The sequence below is a fragment of the Lepidochelys kempii genome, chromosome 10 (assembly GCF_965140265.1).
Source record: "Lepidochelys kempii isolate rLepKem1 chromosome 10, rLepKem1.hap2, whole genome shotgun sequence".
Classification (NCBI taxonomy): domain Eukaryota; kingdom Metazoa; phylum Chordata; order Testudines; family Cheloniidae; genus Lepidochelys; species Lepidochelys kempii.
Genome location: NC_133265.1, coordinates 22,120,520 through 22,143,546, shown reverse-complemented (window position 1 = coordinate 22,143,546; position 23,027 = coordinate 22,120,520). Strand labels below are relative to the sequence as shown.

Below are 23,027 nucleotides of genomic sequence, written 5' to 3'. Positions count from 1 at the left end.
GAGAGATGCTTTGAGCTTTGCATAAGCTTTTCTCTCTCACTGACAGAAATTGGTCCAATAAAAGATATTACCTCAACCACCTGGTCACCACTGGTCTGTCATCCATTTGGTTCACTTAGTCTTTGTACTTGACTAACCATCTTTACAATTCTGTTTTCTGGCTTCTCACTGAGAATAGTTAGTTCCTCTCTATCATAGTTGCTATAAAGTTGTGATTTAATTGCAGAGGGAGTTCTTTTATCACCAATTTACAGGAACATTTTTGCAGAGTTATTTTTCAGAATATATGTCTGAATAAAAATATGAAGAAAAATATTAAATAATTTACTCTATTTTCTTGGGTTAATAATGCTGCCATAAAAAGTGTGCTTCTATCTAAAAATTAATATATTGAAGACTTCAGACATTTTAGCACTTCTTCCCTAGAATTGAAAGCTGGTGTTTTGACTATTATTAGTCCACAACATCAGTGATACTGAGACCTCAGTGTTTCAGGAGCCAAATTAGTGATCAACATTACCCAAAAGAGCCACAGTGGTGTGACTTCATTGTTTCATTTATTATATTACTATATATTCATATTGAAACAGGATGACAGGAGAAATATTTCATTTATATATAATTCTCACAGCAAAATGACCGACCAAGTATTATTATATCAACTACAATTGGTTAATAACCAAGTAAAAACATCCTGATTGGTTAAAATTAAACCACAGAGTGTTTTAATATCATGTGCTGCAAAGAGCCGCAGGAGATACATTAAAGAGCCACTTGCGAGCTACACTCTGAGTATCATGGCATTACCTGGTAGATAGTCTGAGTATTTTGGTGCGGCAAAATTACATTAACTGCGTTGGAAGAACAGCCACTAAAAAGACACAGTACAGCTACATTGTAGTGAAATTATATTTCTAGCAATGGTAACAACTGATTTATTAAAAAAACGTAAGACTTAAGCATGTTACTGCCTAAAATGGTCATCTTTATCTTCTGCTTGCCAGCTCCGACACTGTTGTATTAATCAATATTCTTTGCATTTTTGTAGCAGGTAATGGATTAAGATTCAAGTTAGAATGCATCTCAAGCTACTTGTGAATTAGAGCCTATAACAAGGCCTGATACTATAATATTGCAAATTTCTTTTTTAATGGAAAATTTTGATTTAGTACATTCAGAGTTGCAATGAAATACTGTTTAAAACAAATAAAAACGACGTTAACTTTCCAGCAGGCTTCTAACACTATTTACAGCCTTCTGGAAATAAATGCAACTGGCCAAGCTTTCCTGAGGATACTAATAAAGACTATTTATTTGTTGTCTGTGATTTCAGTTTCATACAAGGATGAAAGTAATTCAAGTGTTTTTTGTTTTGTTTATGTTTCACAATTCAGTGTGAAAACCTAGAGGGAGCATAACTAGACTTATCTCCTAGTGTGCTGCTTTTGGCATTATGCCCAGATTGAATCCAGTTTTCAAAACAACGTTCAATTAATGGCTTTAGTTATTAATATTTAGCCAAGTGCCCAAATACTACGTTATGTTAAAACTCTATATACTGAGTGCAATGGTTATACATATTCATTTTAGTCTATGAGTGCATAACTGATAATATTAACATCTGAATTTAACTAGGCTATCTGAAAACTATTTAATAAGCTCTATGACTTCCATTTGCTTTGGAGCTTAAAGATATTACAGAGGTTTATGGTGGTGGTTTAAAACAGAGCCTTAACAAGTCCACAGAAAGATTTTACAGTTGTCAGAATCTTTATCACAGAAAAAAGAAATTTTCAAGGTTGTACTGCATAATGAAGACCATACTGTTTTCAGTTATTCTCTGGGTTACTGAAAGCTATCTTGAACTTCAGCTGATGAAGAACAGCTTAAGAACCAGTGCCAGAGTGTCTGATTCATTGTGTTCAACAGTGCATGGAACAGTTTTATTTAGAGATGCTGAGAGATGAAATGTTCATGGTTGCCAACTGCAAATACAAATAGACTTAATTTGGGTTGTTAGTTGTTTTCTAGGCATGATGCTGGTTGCTGCCCGACACACAGCTAATGAAGCAGCAGACACACTTGTTTCAGAGAAATAAAGATCACAGCTTTATTAAATCAATAGGACAGACACTCTACTTTGCTTTGCCAACACTGATCAAACCAGCTGTTCTCCAAACAGCTGGAAGGCACCGCAGTCAGATTCCTTACTACAGGATAATTGCAGTCCTCATCTCTAACCTTCATCCTCGCTGTGCTCACAGTTGCTTTATTTTTGCCTAATATTGCAGCCTCATGAAGAGATGGAAGTAATAATGAGGGTAGGATATGGCCTACCTGCCCAACATGTGGAAAACTTGATGGGACAGGCAGCGATTGGGACAGCCCCAGTAAAAAGGGGAAGGAGAGTAAAGAGTACTCATTGGGGACACAGCAATGACCCCTCCCCTCCAGAGGCTTTATCCACTCATTGGCCAGTTGGGGAAGAAGGGAGCTGATGGCTCCCTTGCTCATCCCTTTCATTACTTTTAACCCCAGACCTGGCCACGTGGAGCCTTGCTTTGCTCTATTTCAGAAGCCCTTCCCCCCTGTAACTGTAGTGTTGGAGCTGCATCTTCCTGATGCAGCAGGTCCAAACAATCAACCTGTTACAGGGTCAGGAAAGAATTTTTATTCTTTTTGGGGCCAAACTGGCATAGGGATAGTGGTTTTTTTCACTTTCTTCACAGCATCCTGGAGGCACAGGTAGGTTAAATAGGAATGGGATTAGTAATTTGGATTAGTAATTCATGCTATTACTTGGTAGGGATATTAGTTTGCTGCAGCTTGGAGCCAGTTTCCAGTTAATTAAAAAGGCTAAAAGAAATTACTTCCAGAAGTAAAAGACCAGGAATTTTGATGCACCTCATGGTTATGGGAGAGGAGAAGACTTTGAGGCCTTCACAAGGAGAGGTCCCTCCCATTTTAGTACCCTCTATCCTGTTCACGGGCAGTGGCAGCATTCAGAGGAGCAAGCTGAGTTCTAGCGGTAGGCTGAGAAAGTCTGCCCCAAGTTATCGGTTATATGGTGGGAGCTCTGTAACCCCCTCACTGGAACCACTTCAAATGCTTGGCATGTGAGATTATGGGTGCATGGGTGGGTAGTGGCCCTCCCCTGTGTTAAGTTTAATAAAGTTGCAACCATTCCTATGCCTATCTTTATTCTCTGCTGTGTCCAGATCAAGCAGCTCTTTGCCGCATTTTGCTTGTGCAAGCCAGCCACGGCTTTACCTAGCAACTGGTTGCGACTAGGTGTATTATGTGCTCATTGGCTTTAAAGGATCTGCCTTGAAAACACCTATTGTTAAACATGTAGGGCCAGATTATACCCTTCAGTTACACACAAACAACTGTAACTCAGACATGAAATTACAGAACTACTAACTGTGGATTGTAACCTATCGATTAAATCAGTCTCTGCGTCAGATGACTGGGAGGATAGATAACTTAAAGCCTATTTTTAAAAAAAAGATTCCAGAGGCAATCCTGGCAATTACCGACCTGTAAACCTAACTTCAGTACCAGGCAAATTAGTTGAAATTATAGTAAAAAACAAAATGATCAGACACACAAACGAACATAATTTGTTGGGGAAAGAGTCAACACAGCTTTTATAAAGGGAAATCATACCTCACCAATCTATTAGTGTTCTCTGAGGGTGGATCAACAAACCTGTGGACAAGAGCGATCAAGTGGATATGGGATATTTGGACATTCAGAAAGCCTATGACAAGGTCCCTCACCAAAAGCTCTTAAGCAAACTAAGCAGTCACAGGATAAGAGGGAAGGTCTTCTCATGGATCAGTAACTGGTTAAAAGATAGGAAACAAAGGTTTGGATTAAAAGCAGATTGCAAAGAATTACAAGGGTACCTCGCAAAACTGGGTGGTTGGGCAACAAAATGGCAGATGAAATTCAATGTTGATATATGCAAAGTAATGCACGTTGGAAAACATAACCCCAGCTATATACAGTAAAAGCTGTGTTATCCTGCCCTGTACCAACCAGAAAGCTCTGTAAACCGGCATTTCTAATCTTCATAGAAACTCTGGTTTATAATCTGGTTGGCGCAGGGCCGGCAGGCTCCCTACCTGACTCTGCGTGGCTCCCTGGAAGCGGCAACATGTCCCTGTTGCACCTAGGCAGAGGAACAGACACGAGGGGTTCGGAGCGCAGGAGGGGATATGGGGCTGGGAGTTGGGGTGTGGGTTCTGGGAGGGAGTTTGGGTGGGTTGGGGCATGGGAGGGGTTTTGAGATGCTAGATCTGGGGGGTGCTCACCTCAAGTGACTCCCCACAAGTGGCGACCTGTCTCTGCTGTTTCTAGGCGGAGGCACGGCTAGGCAACTCTGCGCGCTGCCCCTGCCTTGCCCCGAGCACTGGCTCCGCGCCCAATGGGAGTTGCAGGGGCGGTGCCTGTGGGCGGAGGCAGCACGCAGTGCCACCTAGCCACGCCTCCGCCTAGAAACAGCAGAGACAGGTCGCCGCTTACAGGGAGCCACTCGAGGTGAGCGCCTCCCGGATCTGGCACCCCGAAACCCCTCCCACACCCCAACCCTCTGCCCCAATCCCCCTCCCGCACTCCAACCCCCTGCCCCGCACCCAAACTCCCTCCCTCTTAATCAGAATTTTTCACTTACCAGCACCCTCCATTCCCCCAACATGCCAGCTAAAAAAGCTTTCACTATATATTCAAAACAACGGGGTCTGCATTAGCTATTATCTCTTATGAAAGAAATCTTGGAGTGATTGTGAATAGTTCTCTGAGAACATCTGCTCAGTGTCTAGTGGTAGTCAAAAAAGCTAACAGAATGTTAGGAACCATTTAGAAAAGGCTTGATAACACGACAGAATAGCCATAGGCAATTTAAGTGTTCTTTGTACGCTTGCCATGACTAACACCAGTGCAGGTAATTACCTACTGTCACAAAAGTTATATGCATAGTTGATTTAACTTACTCTACAAAACTCAACTGATTTGCAAGAGACTGGAAAATCAAATTGACAGAAAAAGTATTTCAGTTTAGGAATAACTGACTCGGGATAAAATTTTGAATATAATTTCAATTCACACCTATAATCTCTTATTAAGATGTTTATACAATGCTTACAAAGAAACAAAATGTACTGAGAAAACAAGTTTTGTTGAATACTGTTGATACAATATCAGGAACATTCACAAATATGACTAAATTTATTAATGAAATGACAATGTTAGTCTTTAAAAGTAGATTTTTATAAAAATAATAAGAGTTTGGAAGTGGAACAAAAATTTTCATAGGAATATGAGTTTCTTATATGAGTTTACTAAATCTTAGTTTAATTATCTATTTTAAGCATACAAAATTGGGATTTATTCACTTAATGAAAATAAAAACCAAAACCCTCCAGTTATGCAGACTTCCACAACTTGGCAACCAGAAAGTCCAATCTTGAATCATGCCTTCCAAGTACCAAGAAAGACCCTGTAGAACAGTGGTGAACAACCAGGGAAACGTGTACCCCTGGGGGTACGCAGAGGTCTTCCAGGGGGTACATGAACTCATCTAGATATTTGCCTAGTTTTACAACTAGAAAGCACTGGTAAAGTCAGCACAAACTAAAATTTCATACAATGACTTGTTTATACTACTCTGTATACTCTACACTGAAAAGTAAGTACAATATTTATTTATAATAATATGGTAAAAATCAGAAAGTAAGCAATTTTTCAGTAATAGCGTGCAGTGACACTTTTGTATTTTTATGTCTGATTTTGTATCAAGTAGTTTTTAAGTGAGGTGAAACTTGGGGGTACGCAAGACAAATCAGACTCCTGAAAGGGATACAGTAGTCTGAAAAGGTTGAGAGTCACTGCTGTAGAACACAGAATCGGGCATTTTGCTTCCCTCAACTCATGCAGACTCAAACACTGGCTGTCCTGCCCTACTGAATGCCATAACTTACCATTGTTTCCAGTTTTATACTGTTCCACACTCAACCAGGATCACAAGGTGGTATTAAGCAAGTTTTTACTTACTTGTTTAAATACTAATGTTTTTGTTTACCCTTTGAGCTAAGTTTGTTTGCTTGTTGTGGGTTGTTTTGCTTTCTTTTTTTTTTCTTTTTGGCAACACTGAACATTAAAACAAACAAAACCTAGCCTTTCATCCCTAGGGACATGCTCCATGCACCAGCAGACTTCTGCAGTTGATTAAATACATTTTAAACAAATGGTGTGTTGACTATCCCTTTGATACTGGTGTGACGAAGTGGGGGGTTTTCTTGTTTTTTTTCTTATTTTCAATGGTTTGCATGCTGAGAGGTGGGACACAGTTTCCCTGGGTGTTACTGGTTTAACGAAAAGATGGGAGAGAGAGTGTGTTGTTACAGAAGACCAATGATGGAACTTGGGACCCCAGCCAATGGCCTGGAGAATGGATACCCCAGCAACTGGTGACATGGTGACTGGGAGGCCCAATTTGGGAGTCACAGCCAGTTCTGGCCAGTGGGAGGACAATGGGCTGCAAAGAGAGGACTCCGGTGACCTGACCAGCCAGTTCCAGCCAGAGGAGTACTAAGGACAGCTGAGAAGAGAGGAGGTCCAGGAGACCCTGTTTACCTGGATAGAAGACAGTGGACAGAGGCGGGGCTTGGGGGAGGTGATATCAGATGCCCAGCTGGAAAGTGAGTGAGAGTGGGCAGAGCCCACCTGGATGCAGGGGAGACTTAGATGTACTGTGCTGAGGGAGGCCAGGCCTGGTGGCCCTGAGAGTTTCCTATGCTGTGTTCAGACGCTCAATAAACACTCCTGTTTTACGCTGGCTGAGAGTCACTCCAGTCTAGAGGGCAGGGTTGCATTATTCCCTCTGGAAGTGGAGGCCCTGGGGGTTCAGAGCGAGTGGACTCCCTGAGGGGCCCATGGCGAGAGACAGGCATGCTAAGTCTCAGAGAGGTGAAGTTCCATTAGGCAGAGGGGCTTACCCCCCAGGAGAGAGTGGACCCTCGAGAAGGGCTGTCGCACTGAAAGGGGTTCCCCCCAGGGACCGTACAGGCAAAGAGTGGGCATGACCTGTGAGTCCATGACACCTGGCTATTGGGAATACTCACTGCACTTTGCTACAGTTGAGGACATTTGGCAAATACAACATTCAAAACATAGACTTTTAAATCTAGAACTTCGATTTTATCAAATTGTTTCTTTGGCTGGTAAATGTCATCTGCAGACACAGTTCAGTGATTAAGTACAATCTTGGTTTATATGCATGTCAGATAATTGTACATAAATGCAGAACATTATACCGTAATAAAGTCTAACACTACACTTCAACATTCCACAAAAAAATCTTCTCTTTATCTTGCCATCCTGGCCAACGTCTGTCTGATCCTGTTCCCTGTACTCTACCAATACTTCTCTTTTTTCCCACATTCAAAGTAGTTCTGCAGGTCATGCTGCCATGTACACCTGAAACACCCTTGTAGTTAACAGTGACAAAGCTCCATATCTCTCTTCATTCAAATAACTAATGGAAAGAAACCAATCATTTCTCTTTTATTTTCTGTAACAGTTTAACACCTGAAGCATGTAATTAAGAAATTGATGACATTTTTAACTGCAATTTTTTTTCAAGTTCTTTTGCTTTGCTAAGTAGCTCAAGCCACTTGTTTTCCCAAGATTTGTTAAAGTAGTGTTTTGCCAGTCAAAAATTTCATGCAAGGCAGCCAGTAACCCACAAGGAAGAAAAGAGATCTGGTCTTGCACATGAGGGATTTTTAAAAAGCATGAATATTTAGTGCTCTGGTGCTATTTTAGAAGTGAATAACTAACTGAAGCCTGTACCAACATTTTATTTTATAATCATTGTTAATAACTTACACTTCTATAGCACCATTCATCTGATGACATCAAAACACTTTATTAACATTAGGTGTGGTGAAACTTGCTTGTGTGGGTTATATAAGTATTACACTAGTTTTAAAGAGTAAACCAAATACACAGAGATTTAACCAACATGCCAAAGATCCCACAGCAAAGCACTGATTGAGTTCTGAATAAACTCGAGTCCTGAGTCACAATCCTGTGCACTAAACAGGCAACATTACCTCTTAACAGAAAGCAAATGTAAGTTACCTAGTACATAGCAATGTGTAGTAAAAAGACAATTTTTTGAATAAGCACTGCCAAATTTTATTTTTAATTTAAATCATTTAAAACTGTAGCTTTGGTTTTTGAGATCTACTGGAAACACTATACATTTGGAAGGATGATCACTAATATGAAATAGTATCAGACCAAGAAAATGCACTTGATATACATTACAGTATATAGGTTTCATAAGTATAAAAGGAATAAAATATAAAATATCATCCAAAAATCCTCCACAATTATTTCAAGGTGGATGCTTATATAAATGTAGATATACAGATTAATAGATTAAAAGGCCAGAATGAACCAATGTAATCATCTAGTCTGACCTCTTGTGTAACACAGGCCATAAGTTTCCTTGAATTAGCTCCTGTCTGAACCAGAGCATATCTTTTAGATGAATATCCAATCCTGATTTAAAAATAGCCAGTGATAGGGAATCTACCATATTGCTAGGTAAGTTGTTCCAACGGTTAATTGTCCTGACTGTTTAAAATGTGAATGTCATTTTTTATTTGAATTTGTCTAGCTTCAACTTTTAGCCATTTAATCTTATATACCTTTGTCTATTAGATAGAAATTTTGATAATAGAGGCCTTTTTAATTCCCCAGGTAGGTTCTTACAGACTGTGGTTAAAGGACAACAGACAAATCAAATACTGACAACTGCTGAAAGAACCCCCAACCTACTTTAAAAATGGCTGTTATACAATCTTAAAAAATATTACCCTAGAGAAACATATACAACTCTACCAAAACACAACATATCCATATTGATCACAAATCTTTAAAGGGATACCGTCAACTGGAAATCTAGTCAATTTCACAACGTGATTTAAAAATAGTGTCAGACAGTATACCTACCACAGTCCCCCTAACAATATTTTGTGGTTTAACAATCCCAGTTCATGATTTTAAAAATTTCTCTCTCTCCATGCTGCATTAAAAACTCAAGCAAACAAAAAATGGAAACTAACTGACTATACACAGGAAACTGTTGAAAGTGATTATACAGAAAGTGCTGTCAAATGCCAAAAATAGTTTTCTCCCTTTACAATCTACTTCAGTTGTAGTAAACTTAAGTGTTACTTGAAAAAACAGTACATAAAACATTTTCAGACAGTGGTAAAATATTAAATTAATTAATATCCCTTTAAGTTCTACTTGACAGGAATTACAATTGAGAGAGCTGTTTTGAAGACTACGTTGTGTAATAAAGGAAACTAATGGGCTCTTAAATGTAAAATAGTTCTCTATGTTAAACAAAACACAATACTTGACTTGCCTTAATACTAATATTTAAAATTGTGTCCCTCTTTTATATTCTCTATTTCAACACATTTACAATGGATTTGACATTAAAACTAAAAATTAAAGCTCACAAATAATTCCACAAGAACTAACGTTTAAATCTATATATGTATTTAAAAAACAAAACAAAAAAGCATTACAAATTACAACCCAAGACCCTGATCCTGCAACCTGTTCTGAGAGAGTGGATTTGATCCAAGTTCTAGTATTCTAGTTTTGTGATGTGCAAATATTTAATTGAATTCCAAATTTATATAGTAAAACCCATTCCAGTGCTCTCAAATCTGACTCTTTGACACCTTGAATAACATGACTCACAATATAACACTACGATCATTTGTCATTCCAGTTAAAACTAACTAAGAGACCAAGCCCAGAGGTGCTTTCCCATGCCCTTTTTCCATAGCTACGGTATAACATGCAAGACTTCAAGTCTGACCATGCTTTGAAATCTTTCTGAATTCAAATTCTCAATTGTGTGCACAATCCCTGAGTTGGAATGTTTTTACACCTGAAACATTTAAAATGCTAGACTACGACCTCTTTCTTTTATAATCAAAACATATTTAGAGGGGTTGCAGATTCCCAGTATGAATAAAGAAGTTTAGAGGGAAAAAAAAGTTGGGGGGAGGAGAGAAGATTGGTGGTTGTGTTTTGAAACTTTTGCTATGACAACTGGTATCTGTCAGTTGGGCTGAGTTTGTGACACTGCTTTAGGAAGGGACAGATTTGGATATTTGGCATTAAATATTTTCCTTTTAGGTATCTGCCCATACCTAGGAAAAGCATCTGCAGTTGCCTAGATTTGGGAGGCTTATGAAATCAGTTCAATCTAGTAAGAACAATAGAATTCTCACAGTAGACATTTCTCAGAAGCTGGAAGGAAGAATGTTGATATTTGTGCTCTGGCACTTTTGCTATGACAATGAGTGAAATGTGTGACTTAAAATATCATAATACACATGCACAAACATTAAAAGGAATTGTGTAGCTAAACCCCCCGGTTAGCTTTGAAAAATCTCAGTCATTATCTTTAGGGTTACTGGTGTTAAGTAAAAAGAAAAGGAGTACTTGTGGCACCTTAGAGACTAACCAATTTATTTGAGCATGAGCTTTCGTGAGCTACAGCTCACTTCATCGGATCAGTTTCCACGGTATGCATCCGATGATATTCTCTGTGTGTATATAAAGTCTGCTGCAGTTTCCACGGTATGCATCCGATGATATTCTCTGTGTGTATATAAAGTCTGCTGCAGTTTCCACGGTATGCATCCGATGAAGTGAGCTGTAGCTCACGAAAGCTCATGCTCAAATAAATTGGTTAGTCTCTAAGGTGCCACAAGTACTCCTTTTCTTTTTGCGAATACAGACTAACACGGCTGTTACTCTGAAACCTGGTGTTAAGTAGTGTTTTACGTTTGTGTAACTATATGCAGATCTCGCTAATTACTAAGTTTACCAACTTTGGCTTTGACCCTGTAATCAGATCTGTGTGAAAGGTCCCAGATGTAAAACTATAAGTAGGGCCCTATCAAATTCATGGCCATGAAAAATGCGTCACAGACCGTGAAATCTGCCAGGGATGCGCAGGGATGGAGGTACCCCAGCCGGGGCTCCTACCCATGCATCCAGGCTCCAGCTGCCAGTCCTGACAGGGCTGGGGAGGGATGGGACTTCCTCTTCTCCTGCAAAGGCGACTCCCGGAGCCGGGTCATACCCATCTCTTAGAACATCCCCCAGGTGCAGGAAGCTCTGCAACCCCACCCTGCTTCCTGCCCCATTGCTCCCCAGCCACAGAGGGAGGGAAGGGAAGGAAGGGTCACTGCACAGGGAGTGGCTGTGGAGCTTCTACAAAGGTTCCAGCGCCCTTGCCCCCAGCTCTGCCCCTCCCCGGCTCCGGGTCCAGTGCTCGGGGCTAAAGGGGCTTTGTGCTGGCTGGGGGAGGAGGAACCACAGTGCCCCCCTGACCACAGGGATCCACCCAAAAAGTGATGACCCCTCCATACCATGCGACTCTCACTTCTGCGCTACCCTCTGCTCTCCGGCTGCCCAAGTCTGAAGGCAGTGCCTCCATCAGCAGCAACACAGAAGTATGGGTGGCAATACCAGGAACACGCCCCTCCAGGATAGACTTGCGACACCCTTACACACCCTCTTTTGGGTTGGGACCCCCATGGTTATAACAACGTGAAATTTCAGATGTAAATATCTGAAATCGTGAAACTGATTAGTTTTAAAAACCTATGACTGGTGAAATTGACCAAAAGGGACCATGAACTAGGTAGGGCCCTCACTACAAGATCATGCAGTTATTCTGGTTAGTAATGCATGAGTCTTGACAGTCTTGACATTTTAAAAAAATGTTTGTGAAAGTTAAAGTTTTTAAATTAATATTATTGTCCCTACAACTGAAGGAAGGGATAGACTCTGAAGGTAGAAGGCTAAGAAAAGGGCAACGAAGCCGGTCGTACATGGGCTTCAGTCATTAGAAAAAGGAGCTGGAGAAGGGGGATGAGAATGGAGGTGTTATATATTAGAACATAACCTCTAGAGTACTTTTTCCTCTCCCCTGTCCCCAAACATTTATTTAGATATGTGACGGTGCCCCCCATAAGGCTTTATGGAAATATATTATGAATATATATATGACATAACTGGAATATGTTTTATGCTACATATGCCATGTAACATATCTATGTAAAGGTTATGATCTACCAAATCTATTAATCCTATTTGTATGCACATATTTGTTTTTTGTTTTGTTATTCAAAGTTATGAATATTGGCTGTGTATGGGCTTGATTTTTAAGTAGCCTTTGTAAAGCATTTGGTCAGCTTCTTGAGAAAGGAATGTACAAATTAAGTGCCCAATCAAGAAGCACTTAAGGGACAATGGATCTTGGGAGGCTCCAGTCCACATAAGAAGTCTACATAAGGACGTTGAAGCTAGAACGTGAGCCATGGCGGCTGCCTATAAGTTCTGAGTCATGCATGGACATGTGACTCCAAAACTCCATCTTGTAGATGGATTTTGTATAGGAGAGAGGAGGGGGTCTCCACCCACAAGAGAAAGTCTACTTAAGCCTGTGGGAGACTCCTCCATTTTGTCTTCAGCTGGCTCAAGAGATAGCCTCTCCAACCCCAAGGATACCTGAAAGAAACTGAAACAAAGGACAGTAACTACGGGGGGGAAGGGGGGTGATTACTGGACCCAGACTAGAGGGAGACTAGTCAGTAAAAGGAAACTTACTGGAACACCACTGAGGGTGAGATTTTGTCTGTATTCAGTTTTCTTAGAAATAGACTTGCGTGTTCTATTTTATTCTGCTTGGTAATTCACTTTGTTCTGTCTGTTACTACCTGGAACCACGTAAATCCTACTTTCTGTATTTAATAAAATCACTTTTTATGAATTAATTAACCCAGAGTATGTATTAATACCCGGGGGGGGGGGAAGCTGTGCATATCTATCAGTGTTATGGAGGGCGAACAAGTTATGAGTTTACCCTGTATAAGCTTTATTTGGGGTTTGGACCCCATTGGGAGTTGGGCATCTGAGTGTTAAAGACAGGAACACTTCTTAAGTTGCTTTCAGTTAAATCTGCAGCTTTGGAGCACGTGGTTCAGATCCTGGGTCTGTGTTGGAGCAGACTGGAGTGTCTGGCTCAGCAAGACAGGGTGCTGGAGTCCCAAGCTGGCAGGGAAAGCAGGGGCAGAGGTAGTCTTGGCACGTCAGTTGGCAGCCCCAAGGGGGTTTCTGTGATCCAACCCATCACAAGATAATCTAAATTACAGTTTTCAAAATAAAATATACTCCCTTTCCAAATGTTACACTGTAATGGTTTGTTACCATTCCGCTGCACAAGAATCCATCTTGATTGCTAGATTGTTTTGCAAAATAAGATATTTGATTTACTGAATGTTTAATTCAAATAAATCCTAAACATGGGTTGAACATTAATATACTAACACTTACCTCTACAATTTTTGCAGTAATTAATTTAACAGAATCCTACAAATTAGAGATGGAAAAAACCCTATAATTTTATAATCTCTAAGCCACCATAGGGTTGCTCCTTCAAGCTTATTTTCTAGTGTTCTGTCCAGTCTAATTTTAAATGGCTAATTTCTTTAACTTTCCTCAGACACAGCTCGATTCTGAAAGGAAGAGCACCTCCTGCAAGGTACTGGGCATCCTCAATTCCCATATAGTTTGTTGCAAACTGGTGTGAGAAAAACCTGCATTGACAGTATTAAATTCTGAACATAAGCTATATCACGTACAAACATGTTATTTAGCAGTAGCCAAGTATGTGGGATCAAGCAACTTTAAAACAGAACTAGACTGAACACCAAACATTAAAACAGAACTTCATGAAGTGCCAAATGTTGCAGCTGCAGAAGTCGCCAAAATCATAGAATCATAGAATATCAGGGTTGGAAGGGACCCCAGAAGGTCATCTAGTCCAACCCCCTGCTCAAAGCAGGACCAATTCCCAGTTAAATCATCCCAGCCAGGGCTTTGTCAAGCCTGACCTTAAAAACCTCTAAGGAAGGAGATTCTACCACCTCCCTAGGTAACGCATTCCAGTGTTTCACCACCCTCTTAGTGAAAAAGTTTTTCCTAATATCCAATCTAAACCTCCCCCACTGCAACTTGAGACCATTACTCCTCGTTCTGTCATCTGCTACCATTGAGAACAGTCTAGAGCCATTCTCTTTGGAACCCCCTTTCAGGTAGTTGAAAGCAGCTATCAAATCCCCCCTCATTCTTCTCTTCTGCAGGCTAAACAATCCCAGCTCCCTCAGCCTCTCCTCATAACTCATGTGTTCCAGTCCCCTAATCATTTTTGTTGCCCTTCGCTGGACTCTCTCCAATTTATCCACATCCTTCTTGTAGTGTGGGGCCCAAAACTGGACACAGTACTCCAGATGAGGCCTCACCAATGTCGAATAGAGGGGAACGATCACGTCCCTCAATCTGCTCGCTATGCCCCTACTTATACATCCCAAAATGCCATTGGCCTTCTTGGCAACAAGGGCACACTGCTGACTCAGATCCAGCTTCTCGTCCACTGTCACCCCTAGGTCCTTTTCCGCAGAACTGCTGCCTAGCCATTCGGTCCCTACTCTGTAGCTGTGCATTGGGTTCTTCCGTCCTAAGTGCAGGACCCTGCACTTATCCTTATTGAACCTCATCAGATTTCTTTTGGCCCAATCCTCCAATTTGTCTAGGTCCTTCTGTATCCTATCCCTCCCCTACCACTCCTCCCAGTTTAGTATCATCCGCAAAATTTGCTGAGAGTGCAATCCACACCATCCTCCAGATCATTTATGAAGATATTGAACAAAACCGGCCCCAGGACCGACCCTTGGGGCACTCCACTTGATACCGGCTGCCAACTAGACATGGAGCCATTGATCACTACCCGTTGAGCCCGACAATCTAGCCAGCTTTCTACCCACCTTATAGTGCATTCATCCAGCCCATACTTCCTTAACTTGCTGACAAGAATACTGTGGGAGACCGTGTCAAAAGCTTTGCTAAAGTCAAGAAACAATACATCCACTGCTTTCCCTTCATCCACAGAACCAGTAATCTCATCATAAAAGGCAATTAGATTAGTTAGGCATGACCTTCCCTTGGTGAATCCATGCTGGCTGTTCCTGATCACTTTCCTCTCATGCAAGTGCTTCAGGATTGATTCTTTGAGGACCTGCTCCATGATTTTTCCAGGGACTGAGGTGAGGCTGACTGGCCTGTAGTTCCCAGGATCCTCCTTCTTCCCTTTTTTAAAGATTGGCACTACATTAGCCTTTTTCCAGTCATCCGGGACTTCCCCGGTTTGCCACGAGTTTTCAAAGATAATGGCCAATGGCTCCGCAATCACAGCCGCCAATTCCTTCAGCACTCTCGGATGCAACTCGTCCGGCCTTGTGCACGTCCAGCTTTTCTAAATAGTCCCTAACCACCTCTATCTCCACAGAGGGCTGGCCATCTCTTCCCCATTTTGTGATGCCCAGCGCAGCAGTCTGGGAGCTGACCTTGTTAGTGAAAACAGAGGCAAAAAAAGCATTGAGTACATTAGCTTTTTCCACATCCTCTGTCACTAGGTTGCCTCCCTCATTCAGTAAGGGGCCCACACTTTCCTTGGCTTTCTTCTTGTTGCCAACATACCTGAAGAAACCCTTCTTGTTACTCTTAACATCTCTGGCTAGCTGCAGCTCCAGGTGCGATTTGGCCCTCCTGATATCATTCCTACATGCCCGAGCAATATTTTTATACTCTTCCCTGGTCATATGTCCAACCTTCCACTTCTTGTAAGCTTCTTTTTTATGTTTAAGATCCGCTAGGATTTCACCATTAAGCCAAGCTGGTCGCCTGCCATATTTACTATTCTTTCGACTCATCGGGATGGTTTGTCCCTGTAACCTCAACAGGGATTCCTTGAAATACAGCCAGCTCTCCTGGACTCCTTTCCCCTTCAAGTTAGTCCCCCAGGGGATCCTGGCCATCCGTTCCCTGAGGGAGTCGAAGTCTACTTTCCTGAAGTCCAGGGTCCGTATCCTGCTGCTTACCTTTCTTCCCTGCGTCAGGATCCTGAACTCAACCAACTCATGGTCACTGCCTCCCAGATTCCCATCCACTTTTGCTTCCCCCACTAATTCTACCCGGTTTGTGAGCAGCAGGTCAAGAAAAGCGCCCCCCCTAGTTGGCTCCTCTAGCACTTGCACCAGGAAATTGTCCCCTACGCTTTCCAAAAACTTCCTGGATTGTCTATGCACCGCTGTATTGCTCTCCCAGCAGATATCAGGAAAATTAAAGTCACCCATGAGAATCAGGGCATGCGATCTAGTAGCTTCTGTGAGCTGCCGGAAGAAAGCCTCATCTACCTCATCCCCCTGGTCCAGTGGTCTATAGCAGACTCCCACCACTACATCACTCTTGTTGCACACACTTCTAAACTTAATCCAGAGACACTCAGGTTTTTCTGCAGTTTCATACCGGAGCTCTGAGCAGTCATACTGCTCCCTTACATACAGTGCTACTCCCCCACCTTTTCTGCCCTGCCTGTCTTTCCTGAACAGTTTATAACCATCCATGACAGTACTCCAGTCATGTGAGTTATCCCACCAAGTCTCTGTTATTCCGATCACGTCATAGTTCCTTGACATCACCAGGACCTCCAGTTCTCCCTGCTTGTTTCCAAGGCTTTGTGCATTTGTATATAAGCACTTGAGATAACCTGTTGATCGCCCCTTAATAAGTTTTATTAATTCAAAAGTTGGGCATTTTTCCATCTGAAGAGGAAATCTGTGTAATATTAAGGAAGAGCCACAGCTCCTCTTATATATAAACATAAATGAAAATACATATTGTACTCATAGTATTGAGTAATAAAATATTTTAACATGATTGGTTGGTATTTGTCTAAATATTTTATACTTACTAATGAGAACTGAACAAATAAACAGTAAAAACACTTTTTGAAATTATCACAGATTATGAAATGTCCAAGATCGTGATGAAATATTCAAGATCCAAACGGATAGTGATTTTCTCATATTTACTTCATTATTCAACAAATTATTCTTTGGACTTTGTATACTGTATAGCTTGCTGTTTAAGATACACTGCTAGTTGTGACTAGTCACAAAAGTCACATATGCCTAAACCCAGGCATACTGCGAAGAGCTACAAAAGGATCTCTCGAAACTGGGTAACAAAATGGCAGATAAAATTCAACGTTGATAAATGCAAAGTAATGCACATTGGAAAACATAATCCCAACTATACGTATAAAATGATGTTTAAAATGATGGTATAAAATAAAACTATACATCTAAATTCGCTGTTACCACCCAAGAAAGAGATCTTGGAGTCATTGTGGATAGTTCTCTGAAAACATCCACTCAATGTGCAGCGGCAGTCAAAAAAAGCTAACAGAATGTTGGGAATCATTAAGAAAGGAATAGATAATAAGACAGAACGTACCATATTGCCTCTATATAAACAGTGAATACTGCATGCAGATATCATTGCCCCATCTAAAAAAAGATAATTGGAAAAGGTTCAGAAAAGGGCAACAAAAATTATTAGGGGTATGGAAATGCTGCCATATGGGACTTTTCAGCTTGGAAAAAAGACGACTGGGGGGGATATGATAGAGGTCTATAAAATCATGTCTGGTGTGGAGAGAGTAAATAAGGAAGTGATATATATACCTTCCCATAACACAAGAACTAGGGGTCACCAAATGAAATTAATAGGCAGCAGGTTTAAAACAAACAAAAGGAAGCATTTCTTCACACAACACACAGTCAACCTGTGGAACTTTTTGCCAGAGGATGTTGTGAAGGCCAAGACTATAACAAAAACGAACTAGATACATTCATGGAGGATAGGTGCATTGATGGCTATTAGCTAGGGTGGGCAGCGATGATGTCCCTACCCTGTTTGCCAGAAGCTGGGAATGGGTGACAGGGGATGGATCATTTGATGATTACCTGTTTTGTTCGTTCCCTTTGGGGCACCTGGCATTGTCCACTGTCGGAAGACAGGATACTGGGCTAGATGGACCTTTGTCTGACCCAGTATGGCCCTTTTTATGTTCTTATAATATTGTTTATCTTCAGTGTTTGGATGAGTAATTTGTATAGCCAGGTTTCTCAAGCACATGAAGGAAAAATAATTAAAACTGAACATAAAGGTTGCACAAACATGGATAAGGCAAAGTAAACAAATGTAGGTGTGGAATTTTTTTGGTAACATAACTATTTATTGCTCCTTCTATGCAGAGAATTCCAAAATCTTTCACAAATTTAAGCTGCTTTACATCTACATACATATGTGCTGCAAATACATTACCTATTTTACATACAATGCTGATTAACCAAATCCCAGTTGCACAAAAGTCGAAAGATCTCAAAGCACATCAGAAATAATTAAGTCTTTCAAAAAGCCCTGTGAAACAGGTAGTTATTATTTGCCCTTTCATATGTAAGTAAATTTAGAGGAACAGTTATGTGACTTGGTGATCAGGACCAGATCTCCTGACTCCAAGTCCTATGCTTTAAACAAGACAAACCTCTCTCTTCCATTCATACATTTTAAGGCCAAATGGGGTCAGTATGATGACCTAGTCTAATTTCTTGTGTAACAAAAGTCATACTTTTCATCCAGTGATTCCCGAATCTAGCCCAACAACTTGTGATAAAACTAGAACATAAAGGGATTTTCTATATGGGGGAATTTACAGGCATAACTTTAGCTATATAATGATATCAGTAAAATGCACTATGCAGACTCATTTATTCAGAATAAGAATGTCACATCTGAAGACCACATAGAAAAAAGCACTCTTTTCCAGACAGGTTTCAGAGTAGCAGCTGTGTTAGTCTGTATCTGCAAAAAGAAAAGGAGTACTTGTGGCACCTTAGAGACTAACAAATTCATTTGAGCATAAGCTTTCGTGAGCTACAGCTCACTTCACTGGATGCATTCAGTGGAAAATACAGTGGGGAGATTTCTATACATAGAGAACGTGAAACAATGGGTGTTACCATACACACTGTAAGGAGAGTGATCACTTAAGGTGAACTATTACCAGCAGGAGAGCCGTGGGGTGGGGGCGGGAAGAGGGGGATGGAAAAACCTTTTGTAGTGATAATCAAGGTGGGCCATTTCCAGCAGTTGACAAGAAGGTCTGAGGAACAGCAACTGGATACAATTAACTTAGGCTTGAATGGAGAGTGGGAGTGGATGAGTCATTACACAAAATAAAACTATTTCCCCACGTTTATTCCCCCCACCATTCCTCAGACATTCTTGTCAACTGCTGGAAATGGCCCACCTTGATTATCACTACAAAAGGTCCCCCTCTGCTGCTCTCCTGCTGGTAATAGCTCACCTTAAGTGATCACTCTCCTTACAGTGTGTATGGTAACACCCATTATTTCATGTTCTCTATGTACAAAAATCTCCCCACTGTATTTTCCAATGAATGCATCCAATGAAGTGAGCTGTAGCTCATGAAAGCTTATGCTCAGAGAAATTTATTAGTCTCTAAGGTGCCACAAGTACTCCTTTTCTTATTCCAGACAGTGTGTGTGTGTGTGGGGGGGAGGTTATATTTGTGTAACTATAGCACTATAGTCATACATGCAGTGATGAGCTACCAAAATCTTAACAGGTTCCCGCCCACCCCCACACCCCAGGACTCCTGCCCCATCCAACCCCACTGCGTTCCTTGATGCCCCCAGCCCCAGGACCTCTGCCCTATCCACCCCCCTCCCCTGTCCCCTGACTGCCCCTAGATCCAGGCAGGAAGGTCTTGTGGGCCACCGTAGTGGGTGCCCACCTCACCCCTAAGAGCCAGACGCACCTGCCAGGGAGCGAGGTGGGGAGTCCTGGAGGTGCTTACCTGGGGCAGCTCCCAGGAAGCATCCGGCAGGTCCCTCTGGCTCCTAGGGGCATGGGAGCGTAGCTGGAAGAGAGCGGGGGGAGCGGCTGCTCCCCCACTGATCACATCAAAAGTGGTGCCTTAGGCACCGACTCCCTGGGTGCTCTGGGGCTGGAGCACCCACGGGGAAAATTTGGTGGGTGCAGAGCAGCCACCGGCAGCTCCCCACCCTGTGCCCAGCCCCAGCTCACCTCACCTCCGCTCTGCCTCCTCTCCTGGATGCACCACCCTGCTTTGCTTCTCCGCCCCCTCCCCCGGCATCCCGCGAATCAGCTGTTCGGCAGGAAGCCTGGGAAGGCTAAGAAGCGGGTGGCGGCTTCCCGCTTAGGCCCAGGGTCACAGAGGTGAGCTGGGGCGGGGAGTGGTTCCCCTGCACGGGCCCCCCACCCCCGGCCCCAGGTTACATGCTGCGGGGCAAGCAGCCCTCCTTGCGCCCCCCCCGCCCCAGCTCACCTCCACCTCCACGGGCCTGAGTGGAAAGCTGCTGCCTGCTTCTCAGCCTGCCCCAGCTTCCCACGCGAACAGCTGATTCGTGGGAAGCCTGGGGGGCGGAGAAGCAGACCGGGGCGGCACGTTCAGGGGAGGAGGCGGAGGCGAGCTGGGGCCGGGGGTAGGGAGCTGCCGGTGGATGCTCTGCACCCACCAAATTTTCCCCTTGGGTGCTCCAGGCCTGGAGCACCCATGGAGTCGGCACCTAAGGCACCACTTTTGGCCAGTTAAATTTAGAAGCCCTTTTAGAACCTTATGGAACAACCAGTTCTAAAAGGGCTTCTAAATTTAACAACCGGTTCTAGCGAACTGGCTCCAACTCACCACTGCATACGTGTATAATTATGCCACTCAATTTCCCCGTGTAGACAAGCCCTGTTTATCTGACAGAAATAAAGCACACTTTACAGACTACAAAAAATGAATTTTTTGTTCAAAATCTGAGCTGTAGGCACCTCACCGCTCCTGCTCACCTGGCGCTGGTCAGCTTCCCAAAGGCCCAGTGCCCCCAGCCCTCAAACTCAGTGAAATGGGTTCCATTTTCAGAGGACCTGCTGCTTTTACACAAGAAACAGACTCATTTTGGCACCACCAGCCTGACCCTTTTCCATAGCTGGGGTGCACGGCTTGCTGTCCCTCACACCACTGGCCTCCACCGGCCTTTGTACGGGGGGGGGGGGGGTGTCGCATGACCTCCCACTAGACGGCAACCACCTCTGGTGGGAGACTGCAACCAGTAGAGGCCAGGCAGCTCCCTCACTGCCACTCACAGCCCTCAGGCTCAGTCGGTCCCAACCCTAGACACACTGCCTAGCTTTACCCTGACTCTTGGGCAGAGCACACCGTTCAGCGACTGCCCCCATCTCTTAGTAAGAGGGCTGGGGGAGGGGAATAAATAATCCCCCCGCCCTCAGCTAGCGCACAGCCGGTCACGTGATATATCCTCCCCCGCGGACCCCACATGGAAGCACCCAGCAGCAGCTGCCCGTCTGCCCCTCACTCACCCTCCCTCGCCGCCGCCGCGGACATGTCCTCTCGCGAGCTGTGCGGCCGAGACCTCTCTCTCGGGTGCGGGTTGCGTGCCCAGGCCGTTGGCCTGCGGGTAGAAGGGGTGGGGGAGTATGCGTGCGCGCGCTCCAGGCTCCGGCCGCCTAGCACATGTGGGGAACGGAGGAGAGGGAAGGGCAGGGCTTCTCCATCCGGGTCCTTCTGTTCCCTCTTTCTTTCTCCCGCCCCTTCTTCTCCTCAGAGGGCAGAGGCGGCGGGTCGGGAGCTACGTGTCACACTCCCAGCTGTTCGCCGCCGCTCATCACGCTTGGCTACTCAGTCACCTTAGGGATGCAGGGGGGACCCGGTCGCTCATTTACACTCGCCGCCGCTTCGCGAGCGAGGGTGTGTCATGCAGGGCATCTCCCTGCTACTGTGGATGCAAGGGCCAGAGTTGTCCCTAGCCACCTACCTCTCCCTACATCACGGTCATTACTCACTTTAAACCAGGCCCAGACCCAGAGACCTTTCCCCCAGGGCTCGTGCGCATTTCTACAGGATTGGGTGAGACTGGGATGAGGAAGACAAAAGCGCCAAGACACAACAGAGCAATTCCCACAGTGTTTTCCCTCAACTGTTGGGTTTATACTAATAAACTCAAAGGGAACGTTGGAACTGGGGGTGCTGGTGCACCTCCTGACATGAAGTGCTTTCCATCATAAGCAAGGTTTATACTTTGGTTAAATGGCTCTCAGTATCCTCCCTATATAAATTGTTCCAGCACCTCTGTGAAAGGTGGCTTATGATTCTGAACCTAGAGTATACTATATGCATACACTTACTTGTAAGCATTAGCCACACATCTAGACCAAACAACTGCAGACTAGAACTAGATTAAAAAATGCACAAAATACACATGGGCCAAATGCTGCTGTGCACAGGCGCACAGATCATAATGGGAGTGAGAGGAGAGTCAAAAAGAAATGTTCACAAAACCCCAAGAAATACAAATGCTGAGTTCTACTCCCTCTTACAAAAGGGCAATGCACAGCTGAGGCTGCTGAATTAGAAGACGTCAACAGTGTCTGCATAATGGAAAAAAACCTACATTTGGATGATATTCAGGCTGCAAGTTTGAGTATTTCAAAATGCAAATTTAATGGTTTACATTGCATGTGCGGAGACCAATTCTACTTCCAGCATAGTGCAAATTGAGTATTCTGACTGAAATAAATGTTCAATTAACATAGAACCAGTGCTGTTCTGCTTTGTACAATGTGCATCACAGATATACAAAAATCTTACCTCTTGAATTCCAACTATTTTTCTGCAAAACCACAAATTAAAAACCTAGTTGCAGCTCTATTAAATCACACCCTGCAGTATTTATTTGTACTATGGTAGCACCTAGAAGCCCCAGGCATGGACCTGGAGCCAACTGTGCTAAGCAATACTTAAAAAACAAACTGGTCCCTGCCCCACAGAGCTTATTATAGAGTTGTTTGATGCCACAGTACCACAAAATATGTACATGCATGAAAGAAAGCAAACTTTTAATAATTTTAATCATGCTCCCCACTTGCCTTAGCTATTTCCAAGCTTCAGGATGTCCCTT

General features: G+C 43.1%; 1 protein-coding gene across 11 annotated transcripts in view; it reads right to left on the bottom strand.

Moving 5' to 3' along the window:
* MRTFB (myocardin related transcription factor B) overlaps window positions 1-21,655 on the bottom strand; it is a 203,036-nt gene extending 181,381 nt beyond the window's left edge. For 9 of the 11 annotated variants that reach the window (XR_012161142.1, XM_073362397.1, XM_073362400.1 and 6 more), the window contains exon 1: window positions 21,430-21,655. The gene's annotated coding sequence lies outside the window, so the exon portion shown is untranslated. Of the gene's footprint in view, window positions 1-17,469; window positions 17,523-17,981; window positions 18,572-21,429 lie in introns of those variants that run through there. The other 2 variants (XM_073362384.1, XM_073362385.1) reach the window with 2 other exon arrangements.
* Between the last annotated feature and the right edge of the window lie 1,372 nt (window positions 21,656-23,027).